Source organism: Artibeus jamaicensis, unplaced genomic scaffold, assembly GCF_021234435.1.
Source record: "Artibeus jamaicensis isolate MK-2021 breed Jamaican fruit bat unplaced genomic scaffold, CSHL_Jam_final scaffold_1689, whole genome shotgun sequence".
NCBI classification, from domain to species: Eukaryota; Metazoa; Chordata; class Mammalia; order Chiroptera; family Phyllostomidae; genus Artibeus; species Artibeus jamaicensis.
The window spans coordinates 868,979-883,306 of NW_026522029.1; the positions used below are offsets into that span (position 1 = coordinate 868,979).

Genomic DNA, 14,328 nt, shown 5'->3' on the forward strand with positions numbered 1-14,328 from the left:
GGAGAGCTCACTAAAATATCAGCATCAGCACCGCTGAGTGCCCCCTTACTGAAGAATCTGGATTATAATTATCTGGAGTTTGAACTGAGAGAAGTTAGTCCACATCAAATCGGCAGAGCAATCCTTAGCATTTTTGTTCACATATGCCTTTGCAAACATGATGGTGATAATAGACTCTTCCTAGAACAAATGGCCATAGTACTCACACACAAAGTCCTGTGCTTTGGGAATCACTAGTTATAATACTCCAGATGAAACCCTGTTAGTTGCAGCACAAAAAAATATGTAATTCTGATCACTTGACTGCAATGCAATTTTTCTTGCATCTGACCTAGTTTTCTTGTATTTTCTTTCAAAGCATCATAGCAAATAAAATAACATTCTCCTCTCCACTGATTCACCTAAAAGTGATATTCTTAGCATGTCAAGTTTAAGAAATTTTCTTATTTGCTTTTTGTTTTGGCGTGGGCTATTTTTGAAAATATAAATTGGGGTGTCACAAAACAAACTTAGCATAAAGAAGTTTATATCCAATTTCAACCCAAGAGCTTCATTTCAATGTTGCATTTAACAGAACCCAAAATCATCTCCCTCTGCACACCTATTCATCCTCCTGCTCTTTCTGTCTGGGAGAGAGCCAGGGCTGTCTACCTGGTCACCCAAGCCAGAACCCAGCAGTTATTTCTGCCTCCCTTCTTCTTTCTCTCTGTGTGTAGTCAGCAAGTCCTTCTAGTCTACTTCCCAGTTGAGCTCCCATCCTTTCTGTTTATTCCAGTCACTGGCACTACATTTAATTTAAACCCTCATATCTCCTCTAGATGAATACAGAGTGTCTTAATTGGTTTTGTGTTTCCCTCATTCTGCCTTATTGTCCAGAATGACCTCACTGAAAACCATCTGATAGTGACTCCTCAAATTCACCTCGTTTGTTTCATTTATGTTTCCAGGATAAATACCAATTCTTTCCCCCAGCATTGCAATGGGAAGAGTCAGCATTTGTGCTGCCCGTCACTACCTGAACCGGTAGGTAGAAACAAGGATTGAATCTTCATGGGCACTTGATTCAGATGCTGGAGATATGAGAAGATGGTGGGTTACGTATCCTCAAAAACCTTTTTCAGGTCTCATTTCAAGCTGACCTTTTTATACGGAGAAGAAAGGGCAGGTGAGAGGTCACCAAAAGGTCAATTGGATAAGAGTTGCAGTCCTGCAGCAGTTTTCCTAGTACTTCTTTATGTATTGGTCAGCAATTCTTTATGTATCACTGGTGTTCCCTCCCTGGAGCACAGGGCTCAGGTGGCATCTCCATCCCTTGCAGACCCCCTGGGGCACAAAGGTTGAATTGCTCGTCAGCCCCCTGGAGTCATGTGGTCCTGCATTCCAGTTCCTGGAATAACAGCTGTTTTCACATGCATTAGTCACTTAAACCTACCCATTATGACTGAAGCTAAAATCTTTACCACTTGGGTTCCCCTATCAGCAACTAACTACTCTGAGGAAAATAGATCCAGGTTTGAGTTCCCAGGTGAAGCACTTGCCAGCAGTGTGACCTCATACAGCCAGACTCTCCAAGCCTCCGTCTCTCCATCTGCCTGAAGCTGAAGGAGGAGCGCTTCACACATACAGCACCTGGAGCATGTGAGAGACTTAATACCGAATGACGGGAAATAGATTTAAAATTCACACCAAAAAGTTGTTCTCCCTTAAAAATTCTGCTGTAACATTTTTACCTCCCACATTTTACTTTTACCTTTATTTCCTGATAATCACAATAAAGTGCCTGCCAGGACCCACACTGTCTAGAACCAAATCCTGGGCCCACCCCCCCAAGCCACCCACCCCCAGCAGTCATGTGACTGTGGCAGTGTTAGTTTATTTCTGCATGTCAGTTTCTTCTGTCAAATCTATAACAGAGGATCATTTTGGGTGGTTAAATAAACACCTCACTTGAAGCAAGGTTGACGACCTACGAAGTGCTTGCCAGATGTTAATCATCACCATCATCTTCATCAAATCAGGATTGTGGGACGCCTCTTTGTGGTCCTCAATTCTGTGTGAGAAAATCGTACTTTAAGCATCGTCATTGGGGAAAAAAGGAAAATCTGGAAATGCCTTCCATGGAGGGGAGAAACTGAGGTGAGGAGCGCACATTGGTAAATTCCTGCATTTTTGAGCTAGGAAGAACTAGTTCGGTCCCAAGGTTACCAATGAGGACGTGGACGGGTGACATGTCCTTGAGTCTCATTTTAAACACACTGTCATAGCTTTTTACTGAGAGTGGGACCAGGGCCCCAAGGGTTGCTATGGTCAGAGTGCAGATGAAAACAAACACTTTTTGGAAGGCAGCGAGTGTTTAGTTACAAAACAGCCAACATTTACTGTGTAAATATGTTTGGTGAGCAATACATCAAACTAGTCAGCTGTCAGACCAGATGAAACTGAGTTGCTGCCAAAACCGGGGTCCTTGCTTTAGCAGACATTCCTGCAGCCCATGAGGAACGGACACCCAAGTCTGGGGTGCTTGGCACTGAAGGGGAAAGAGAGCAGAAGTGGGGTAGGTGGAGAGGGCGGGGCATTGTAAGTCACATGCTGTCTTTGTGAGGTGGGCACATAAAGAGAGCTATGCCATGATTGGCCCCTCATAACCAGGTGACCACATAATGGCTCTGTTCAGGTGGTGCCTCCTAGGAGACTGGCCTTCAGTTGAGAGGTAGCTGCGGAAGGAGGGGGAGGCTTGGCTGTCCTCTCTTCCCAAAGTGGTTGTAGTTCTCAGCGCTTGTTTGGTCCCCCACTTTTAAAGTAATTCCCGCTGGTTGCAGTCCTCACAGCTCAGTCCGCCCAGCGAAGGGAGTAGCTGGCAGCAGAGGGGTTGCTGCCGGGCCTGAGCCCTGCTGGATTCTCCCAGCCAGGCAATCCTCCGAGTCTGCTTGAACTGTGAGCCCCTGAGGCTACCCCTTGCCAGCCGTGGGGGGAGGGACAAGAGACAGTGGTGACAGAACTGAGGAGTGGAGGTGCCCCATGGGAAACAAGCTGTTCCATTGCCCGAAGCCCGGTACCAGCCCTACGCCGGGCCGGCACCGGTGTCAAGTGGGCTGTTTTCAGTTGTCTGGATGGAAGCTGCCTTATTCCTTCCAACTGTGATTTAAACACAAAAGAAAATAAAATGGTGGGAGCGAAAATGTATAACTGAACGACGTAAAATGTTACTGCCGGCGCTGCAGAGAATGGGTTTTTTTGTTATGTTTTATTTTAACCCAAAGGAGAACCCACAGAGTTTGGATTGCTTTAAAATTTCCACTTTTGCACAAATCTGTCTTTCGTCTTACCTCAGTGACTCAACAGACTTGCCTTTTACATTGCCTGATCTGTTGGTCAAAAGTTTCAAAAGAGAAGAAAACAAGTTTGGGCTTTAATGTGCAACATACAGGTTTGGGAGCTGAGATGCCAGATCCTGCAAGGACTGGGTCTCCATGGCTCCGCCCCCTCTCCTCCGGCCATAGATTCCTGCAGTTAGGAATGTTGAGCAAAAAACCCTGAAGACCAAGTGGCTGGGGAGTTGGGGGGGGGGGGGAAGAGGGAGGAGAGAAAGAGGGGAGAGGAAATGTTTGATTTAAAATAATGAAGAAGAACTAGTCTTTGGCTGAAGAAGACTGTGTTCTTTGAAATAGAAGACAGTTCATCCTAAAGATGTTAAAGCCACATTGGTCCTTTTGTTTCATTTAAATGCCAGAGATTACTTCATAGAGGAAATGCCTTCTAGATCTTATTCCATTTACACTTTAGCTGAGCCCTTAATTTCTTTAAAAGTTAGAGTAATTAAGCCTGTGGATTTCCCCAGAGGGTGGACGTGGTGGCTTTGTACAGCAACTGGGGAGTATGTCCTTCTTAGAATATTCAAAAAAGAATTTGTGAAAGTGTCTTCTCTGCTTGGTGCTGCAAGGTAAGCCTCTGAGTGACTTTACAAACCAGTTAGTGGTTAGGTAGTGTGCCTAGATGCTCGTGTTAGAGACCATAATAGGTCCCTTATATAATTCTTTAAGATTCGTGGTGCCCTTTCACATATATCTCATTCGGCTCCTGTGTGTGTATGTTCCCCTCTATTCCTGATGAAGGGACTGAGCCTGGGAGGTGGGCACTGGGAGGTGGGCAGTGGCAGCGCCGGGCAGAAGAGGCTGATGTGCAGGGGACAGATGTGCAAATCCAGTGGTGGTGGCGCTAAATTCAACCCCCTCTTGAATTTAGTTCTTATTTTATCATTTCTCCATAAAGTGGGACTATCTTACTCCAGTTTTTCTACAATGGAGCTTGAATTCTTTGGTTACTGACATAAAGTGATAATCTGCTTTGTTTTTCTAAAAGAGTACGACATGATTTCTTTAAGCCATTTCCAAGAGATATTCCTAAAACCCTAGAATAGATTTCAGATAGACTTAAATAATTTTTCTACTTTGCATTTATCTGTCAGTGTATCTAATATAACTGATAGTGGTATAAATAATATAACCAATAGTGATATAAATAATATAACTGAGAGTGGTATAAATAATGTAACTGATAGTGGTAGCAGGAAGATGGTGAAGACACCAAGGTGCTATTATCCAATTTTTTTATTCTTCATCGACTTTTCTCACAGCCTTTTATATTCTGACCTTGTGAGCTTTTATAATTTTCTGGCTAAAGGTGTTCTCTGAAGTTACTCCTTTCTCCTCCTGCCCCTGAAGAGTGAGTAGGGGCAGAAAGGAAGGAACTGAAAATATTAAGTGGAAAAATCTCTGAGCAACACATCTTACCTCTTTACAGTAGCTATTTTAAACCCTCTTCTTTTTTTTGCTGTTTTTAGTGGCAATAGTAATAAGCTTTTCATGTAAAAGATTTAGAAAAATAAATCAATTTTGAGAAAGAAGAAACTAAATCAATTATGAGAAAATAGGATCACCATATTTGACATCAAGTATGTCACAAGGCCATGATAATCAAAACAGTCTGGTACTGGCATAAGATCAATGGAACGGAATAGAGAGCCCAGAAATAAACCCAAGTGTCTCTGGTCAATTAATATTTGAAAAAGGGGGCAGAAACATAAAATGGAGTAAAAATAGCCTCTTCAACAAATGGTTTTAGGGCATCTGGACAGCTACATGCAAAAAAATGAAACTAGACCACAATTTACACCGTAAACAGAAATAAACTCAAGATGGATAAAAGACTTAAATATAAGTCATGATACCATAAAAATCCTAAAGGAGAACATAGGCAGGAAATCTCAGATATTCCATGCACCAGTATTTTCACTGATACGTCCCACAGAGCAAGGGACATAAAGGAAATAATAAACAAATAAGACTTCATCAAAATAAAAAGCTTCTGCATGGCTAAAGTAAACATCATCAAAATGAAAAGGGAACCAACCATATTGGAAAATATATTTGCTGATGATATCTTGGACAAGGGTTTGATCTCCAAAATATATAAAGAATTCACACAACTCCACACCAGGAAGACAAACAATCCAATTAAAAAATGGGCAAAGGACCTGAACAGACACTTCTCCAAGGAGGACATACAGAGGGTGCAGAGACATATGAGAGGTTGCTCAGCATCCGCTAGCCATCAGAGAGATGCAAATTAAAACCACAATGAGACACCACTTCACACTGGTCAGAATGGCCATCATAAACAAATCAACAAACAGCAAGTGCTGGCAATGATGCAAAGAAAAGGGAACCCCAGTGCATTGTTGGTGGGAATGTAGACTGGTGCATCCAAGGTGGAAAACAGTATGGAATTTTCTCAAAAAACTAGAAATGAAACTGCCTTTTGATCCAGCAATTCCAGTGCTATGTTTATACCCTAAGAACTAATTCAAAAGAACTATGCTCCCCAATGATTATAGCAGCACAATTTATAATAACCAAATGCTGGAAGCAGCCTAGGTACCCATCAGTAAATGAGTGGATCAAAAAACTGTGGTACATTTACACAATGGAATACTATGCAGCAGAAAGAAAGAAGGAGCTCCTACCCTTCATGACAAATTGATGGAACTGGAGAGCATTTTGCCAAGTGAAATAAGCCAGGTGGTGAAAGACAAATATCACACGATCTCACCTGTAAGTGGAACCTAATCAACAAAACGAGCAAGCAAAATATAATCAGAGACATTGAAATAAAGAACAAACTGACAGTAACCAGAGGTGAGTGGAGAGGGAAATAACAGGGGAAAGAAGAGAAAGGGTTGTCAAAGGACAAGTGTAAAGGACACATGGACAAAATCAAAGCAGGGTAGGATTGAGGGTGGGAGGTGGGGGGTGGGGCAGGAAAGTGGTGGTGGGAAAATGGAGACAATGGTATTCGAACAACAATAAAAAGGATTAAATAAAGATTTAGAAAATATCTAGAATTTTATTAATATTTTTGTGTTGATTCTTTCTGAATTTTCTGTATGCATGTTTATTTTTTAAAAAATGATGTCTGCTTTTATGTGCTGCTGTGTACATTTGTTCTAAAAAGTAATGAATAAAACTTCTGGACTCCACTGGACACCTAGACAGCCCTTCAGGACATATTTCATGCAACTGCATGAAACTGTAATGCATAAGTTTAAAAATAATTTTTTAAAAATTAATTTATTCATTTTTAGAGAGAGGGGAGGATAACGAGAAAGAGGGAGAGTAATGTGTGGTTACATTTCATGTGCCCCATGGGGACCTGGCCCTTAACCCAGGCATGTGCCCTGACTGGGAATTGAACCCTCAACCTTCTGGTGTATGGGTTAATGCTCCAATCAACTGAGCCACCTGGCCAGGTGGTTGGCTTTCTTTAAAAGTAAAAGCATACACCATCCCATGATGGTGCTTTATTATGATGCTTTATTCTAAAGATACAGATAAAAATGGATGCATTGTACTTCCCTGTAGAATTCACATGGTATATTTTCTTATCTAATTAGGATGTTATTGTGTAGTTAAGGTATTTTAACATTAAATATTCTTAATCCTAAATGAAAGTTACTCTTGTTTTTTCACTGGACATTAAAAACTTCTCTTTTAGATTTTTGTGGTTCTGCCTTTAATTCAGAATTACTGCTCTAAGATCTGAAAGTAAAGTCATGCTGATCTTACATGACAAATCAAAAGATATTATTAGATAAAATCTTAGAAGATACAGGAAAATTGGGAGAAACTTAACTAGTTTTGGGTACATGAAAACAGATGTTTAATGGGCACTACGCCACATACAGGACAGTGATACAGAAGACAGCGCCCCTACCCCAACGGTCCCTAGAACGGTCCCTACGTTCTAGAGGAGGCTGGGGCAGAGCATGCGCAGTCAAGAAAGTCGGGTTGGCCAAACACGGCTGCCCTCCGTACAGGATGCTGAGCAGTCCTCAGAATGAGAGGGAGCCATGTGAGGAGGTTGGAAGAGGGGCCTGCACAGGACCTAGTGATCCAGCCTCTCTGCAAGGTCTCCTGTTGGATGAAGCACAGAGTTCTAGGTTGAAACTAATGTTTGCCTTCCTAAAGACATTTCTACTGTTTTCTTGTTTACGGCGTTGCTCTTAAGTCAGTTGACATTGTATGATACATTGTGTATTACCAATTCTAGTAATTTTTCCCCACCCCTGCCTTCTCTGGAAGTGGTTAGTACCTTTTAGTACCTCTGGGCTTGTGGAAATTTATAATACAGTTTACATTGTACATTTTCATTTTCTTGTGGTTATTATGAAGTCTGCAGACCTTCTCTCCTTTGAGTAAATAGTTTTCTTTACTTCATATTTTCTCTATTCCTTCTTTTGTCTAGTATTATTACGCAGAAGTGGGAACTCTTAGATTAGTATTCCTGCACAGATCTCTACAGTTTTTCCCCTATTTTTCATTTCATCTTTTTCTACTTCCCACAGATCTCCTTGATTGATGAGCCAAGCCTTCTGTTAAATTCTTAGTTTTGTCTACCTTGTTTTTTGTTTATAGAGTTCTTTTATGATCTGTCATTCCCTTTTAAAATGGCTTTTGGTTATTTCACCAATGCAATGTTGGGGTTTTTTTTTTTTTTTGCATTTTGGAAGTTGCTTAAGCATTATTTTTTTAAGTTTTCATTCGCTTCTGAATTTTATCACTCTCATTAATTTTCTTCTTCCTGTTTTGATCTCTCTTACTTGTTGGCTTTCCTTACATGTCTAGGGGTCCCCAGATCCATGTCTAAGATACAATTTTCTTAAATTTTCAAGCAAGCTAAGGGAAAAGTAACCTGCTGTCAGTCAACATATCCAGCCTTTGTGCAGAGGTCCAGTTATGCCAGCCTCTAGGGAGTACTAGATACTTGGTCGTTAAAATGTTGAATCGTTGGGAGTGGGCCTGGACTGGTATTCAATGTTTCTTTGCTCGGATCTTGCCAGGAGATTGTAAGGTCCTAATTTTACTAAAAGCCTCATTGGGCTGTAAGATCATGAATAATTAAAAATTTAAAGTGTTTTAGCACTAATATTTTCAGAGACAAACCAACATACATCATAATAAAAAATTAATTAGAAGAAACTGAAAGCAAATATCACCCAAAGGTTTACCAACTAGTCTGTAGTTTGGTGCCTTTTTTCCTATTGTTTTTACTCCCCCAGCATATTGGTTTTTGGTTATAATTGACTTTGTCATGGTGTATTATACTCCGTATTCCACCTTAATAATAGTGATCTTTTAAAAAAATACTTTATTTATTTTTAGAGAGAGGGGAACGGAAGGAGAAAGAGTGGGAGAGAAACATCAATGTGTGGTTGCCTCTCATGTGTCCCCCACAGGGGACCTGGCCTGCAACCCAGGCATGTGCCCCGACTGGGAATCGAATCTGCGACCCTTTGCTTCACAGGCCCGTGCTCAATCCACTGAACTACACCAGCCAGGGCTAATAATAGTGATCTTAAAAGATAACTTTCCAGGCTGAGCAGGTGAAGGCCAGGAGCACCCAGGGCTCTTTGGGCCGACTGCTGAGTTGGCCAGTGGGGTTCTGCCAGCAGGGGCCACCCCTGGGGCTGCTAGGGGTCGGGGGTGAGTCTGTGGCCTTCCCCCTCGTTCAGTATCTGTGCTCTGTGTGGCAGGTCCACGTGGAGCGAGAGCCTGAGCAACATGCACGGGCCCCCAAATCCGGGGCTTTGCAGAGCCCTCCCAAAGGATTCATTGTCACCGGCACTAGCAAAGACTTCGATAATGTCAGGGTACAGAATGTTTTGAAAACAGTAAATGAATATCGTAAAGCACTTCAGACTGTACTTTAACCCATCTACGCCGTTACGGATGGGTGAGAAGTTCAGCAAACACTTCCTACTGAATGGGAAATTTACAAGAATTAAACTCTTTTCAGCAGATGCTTGTACAGTCTTCAAACACTGCCTGAAGCTGAGCAGAGAGCTGGAGGCTTCTTTTTAAATGCGATGCCAACAATGAAAAACCTTCGTGTTGCCTGCTGTGTCCACCAGCCCTCAGCAGCCAGTGACTGCTGTCCCAGCGCAGTGAGAGTGGGGGCAGTGCTCGGAGACGCCAGGTGCCGGCAGAGATTCTTGCGTGGAGCTCCAGCCTCAGCAAACCATTCACACACCTGGCTGAATGAGTACTCACGCTGCTCAAGGAGCTCAGGAGACACACGGAGAATTGTCATCCTGATAAACAAGAGATTCAAAAATCCACAACTGCCTTCCAAAACCTTTCAGCCCAGTTCTCGAGACCTGGAGAAGGCAGGTGCTGGAGTTGCAGATCCTGAGGGAAGCCACCCAGCCAGGGAGATGACATTCAGACCCTGGGCCACGTGGTTGACATGTCCCAGGTCATGGTTCAGCATGTCAGAAGTGAGGGGAAAAAAGAGATATCTTCTGTTGCTCTTCGCCACTGTTTTGACAATGTCTGCCAGCCACAACCAAGTGGTTTGAGCCATCAGTGGAGACTACCAACGACAGGAATGAGAATCACAAAGCCTGAGGACAGGGAAAGTCACAGCGATGCACTTGAGGTATCAGGGAGCCTGACGAGCGGAGGGCAGTGTGGTGCAACAACCAGCAGGGCCTCCAGGAGTGGCCGGACCACGTGCAGAAGCAAACGCAAGTGGCGTCTGCCATGAAGGCCCGTTCTGTGCTGTCTCATACCCTCTCCTCCCATTCCATCACCCCCTCCAGCAAGCCTGCGGACAGCAAGCCCGTGACACCTGCCCACCACACGCTGCCCACCACAGCACTCCACACACGGCCACCTGGCCCCTGCCCCCAGCCTCCAGCGGCCCCCACGCTGTGGAGCTGTCTGTCTTCACCTCTCCCCCAGCTCTCGGCTGCTCTCTGCTGCGAGGAGGATCTTAGCAAGAATTCGAGTCCAGGTCAGGGGCTGCTCCCCACGTTGTGCTTCCAGAGGAAGAGAAACTTACAGGCAAAGAAAGCCAGGCAGGGATGGAAAAACAGTTGATGGTGACTGTGAATTGAAGCATGAAGTCCAAGAATTAAAAGAAAATAACTAGAAGATGAAGTGTCTGGAGGAAGAACGAAGAGCCTGCAGAGAGCTGGCAGAGCTGGTGAGGACAGCATTAAAGAACACAAATGACGCTGCTGGGGACGAGACTAGCCTCTAAGGGACATTGAAGACTGCTGAGGTGCCCAAGCTGGAAGCCCCCTGACCCCAGGGGTATCAGTGAACGGGCAGATTCTGCACACACACACACACACACAAAACACACACATACCTCTGGCTCCAATATATTTGCTTCATCACTGTCTCCGGAATAAATATTTATTATTGGATTCCATGTATCGCACTAAAATTCTTTCTTCCGTATTATATAGGGCAGCCACCGGACCTTGGGCTGGTGCCGGTGACCACCAGGCAGCGCCAGGAAGTTCAGGGCGGCTCTGAGCCAGGAGCCCCAGGTTCTGGGGTCTCACTAGCAGCAAACCAGTTTCAATCATTGTGAAACGCTGGCCCTCTGCGTCCTTCCCCCTCCCCGTGGTGCTGAGGGGAACGTGAGGTTGAAAGGGGGAAATCCCTGAATGACTTCACTCACACGCATAGTGTAGAAAACGAAACTGAACCAATGAACAAAACCACACAAAAATGAAAGAAACAAAGTGATAAAAACGAGAGAATGGCAATGGTCAGAAACAAAGGTGGGTCTGCGCACAGGACAAAGGGGTTAAGGGTGTCAAGTCCCCACAGCGACAGGTGGGGACTAGAGTTGGGTGCTGAGCACACAATAAAATATATACAAATTGTAAAGCCGTACACTCGAAATTTACATAATGTCATTAGCCAACGTACCCCCGACAAATTTAACTTGAAGCTACGTCATGATGTTCTCACACTATAAACCTGATCCACAGGTTCTGCTGATTATACTCACGTGACCAATTAGGAAGTTGTTTTGATTTGTGTTTTCAATAATTGATTCACAGGCAGGTCCAGCAAAAAACATTTCAGTGAGCCGAAAGTAATTTTAAAAGCTGCATGAAATATAGTCATCAGTGGTTTCTGAGACAATGTCAAACATGGTAATCATGTGACTTGAAACAAGTTAAGAAGGAAATATTAAAATTATGGATAAGTTCCTTAAGGCCAGGATGTTAAAACATCATAAATTGTTTGGGGTATACATAAGGTTGAAATTAAAATCAGGGTGTGATATTGAATACGCTTCTCAATTTTTTGGTAGCTTTCCATTTCTTTAAAGCTTTAGAACGTGTAACAGCACACATCAGACAAGGCATGGACTGAGCACGGAATTTGCCCTTTGCCTCGATCTAGGTTATGCCTCCCCCTGCAGAGGCAGATCCCCAGTTTCTTATCTCGTCAATTTATGTGTTTTCCTCTGAAAGTGTATGATGATTTCTCCCCATAAATAACTGCATCCATACATTACACAACATGCTATGAATTCAACACTTCAAACCCTCAGAAATGGATCGTTTTGCAAATTCTTGCTAAAATAGTCTCTGAGCAGGGGCTGGGAGGGTGACGAGGGGTGAAGGGGGATCAAGTCCATGGTCATGGGAGGGAACTGGAATTACTGTGGAGTGTTTGCAAATACTGAATCATAATGCTGTCTTCCTGGCATATACAGAATCTCAGAGACCCACTTTACCAAGATTCCAATCAATCAGTAACTTAGTGCATTACAGGAGAATGTGAAGATGAAAACAGAGGTTTTTATTTCTAGAAAATAAAAGGGTCTGTACTTGAAGTTTAGAACATCTGGGAGGAGCTGCAGCAAAGACCCCACCCCAGCCACTGGGCCTGGACCGGTTTTTCCCCTCAGGCTGTTCTTTTTTTAATTTAATTATTGTTCAAGTACAGTTTTCTGTCTATTTCTTCCATCCCAGCCCATCCCACCCCGTGCTCCCCACCTCCCTCCCATTTCCACCCCCCTTAGTAGTTGCCTCTGTGTCCTTTATACTAGTTCCTCTAAATCCCTCCCCTATTCCCCCTGAAATTCCCTCCCCTCACTCCTCTGGTCGCTGTCCCCCTGTTCTCTATTTCAGTGTCTTTGTTTTTATTTTGCTTGCTTGTTTGTTTTGTTGTTTAGCTTCCCGTTAAAGGTGAGATCATATGGTATTTGTCTTTCAACACCTGGCTTATTTCACTCAGCATAATGCTTTCCAGTTCTATCCATGCTGTTGCAAAGGGTAAGAGAAGCCTCTGTAGAATCTCCTCCTGCAGAGAGGAAGCCGTTGTCCTCACGTGAATTCTGCCCTGAATTCTGCCATGAATTCTGCAGGCTAATACATGTGCCCTCAACTAAGTTCAGAAATGACAGGCTGTGCGCCCCCTGATGGCTATGAATGTGCAGTGCAGAAAGCTCAAAAGCATTGGTTTTAATTTAAAATAATGTAATTTAATTTATGGGGATAACATTGGTTAATAAAATTTTATAGGTTTTAGGCATACGATTCTATAATCATCTGTATATTGTCTGTTTATCACCCCATGTCAGTTCTCCTTCCATCACCATTTATCCCCCCTTTACCCTCTTCTACATTCTTCCAAACCCCATCCCTCTTGTAATCACCATACTGTCGTCTGGGTCTCTGAGTTCTTTCTTTGTTTAATCCCTTCACCTTTTCCACCCAGCCCTCAACCCCCGTCCCCACTAACAGCTTTCAGTTTGTTCTCTGAATCTGTGAGTCTGTTTCTACTTTGCTTGTTAGTTCATTTTGTTCATTAGATTCCACACCGAAGTGAAATCAGGTAGTATTTGTCTCTCTCTGGCTCTTTTCACTTAGCATAATGCTCTCCAGGTCCATCCACGATGGCCCAAAACGTAAAAGTTCCTTCTTTTTAGTGAGTGAGTAGTATTCCATCGTGTAAATGTACCACAGCTTTTTTATCCACTCATCTGCTGATGGACACTTGGGCTGCTTCCAGATCTTGGCTATTGTACATAATGCTGCCATGAACATAGGGGTGCTCATAGTCTTTCAAATAAGCATTTGAGGTTTCTTGGGATATATTCCCAGAAGTGGGATTGCTGGGTGGTAAGGCAGGCCATTTTCCATGTTTGGAGGTGACACCACACCGCTTTCCACAGTGGCCGCACCCTCATCCTCACCAACACTTGTTTGCCGGTTTACGGAGGATAGCCATTCTGACAGGTGTGAAGTGGCATCTCACTGCAGTCTTAATTCGCCTTTTTCTGATAATTAGTGACGACTGTTTTTTCATGTCTCTTGGCCACGTGCATGTCTTTTTAGGGTAAGTGTTTATTCGCGTCTTTTGCCTATTCATTTCATTGTACGTGTTTTCAGTGTTGAGTTTTATAAGTTCCTTATACATTTTGGATATTAAGCCCTTATCGGTTATATCAGCAAATGTGTTCTCCCACTCAGGGGGTTGCCTTTTCATTTTGTTGATGGTTTTCTTGGCCATGCGGAAACTTTTTAGTTTGATGCAGTCCTATTTTTCTTTTCTTTTGCTTCCCTTGCCCAAGGAGCTTCATCAGAAAAAATATTGCTATGAGAAATGTCTAGATTTTACTGCTTATGTTTTCTTCTAAGATTTTTATGATTTTGAGTATAACATTTAAGTCTTTAATTCACTTGAGTTTATTCTTGCATATAGTGTAAGAAGGTGGTCTAGTTTCATATTTTTGCACATATCTGTCCAATTTTTTAAACGCCTTTTATTGAATAAACTATCTTTAATCCAATGTATGTTTTTGCTTTCTTTTTCAAAGATTAATTGACCACAAAGACATGGGTTTATTCCTGGGCTCTCCATTCTGTTCCATTGATCTATGTGTCTGTTTTTATGCTGGTACCGTGCTGTTGTAGTTACTATGGCTTGATAGTATAGTTTGATATTAGGCAGTGTG

The 14,328-nt window shown here is 43.0% G+C and overlaps 1 pseudogene; it reads left to right on the top strand.

Annotated features, from left to right (window-relative positions):
* The first annotated feature begins 9,354 nt into the window (after window positions 1–9,354).
* On the top strand, window positions 9,355–10,677 carry LOC128625975 (rho guanine nucleotide exchange factor 7-like; annotated as a pseudogene).
* The last annotated feature ends 3,651 nt before the right edge of the window (window positions 10,678–14,328 follow it).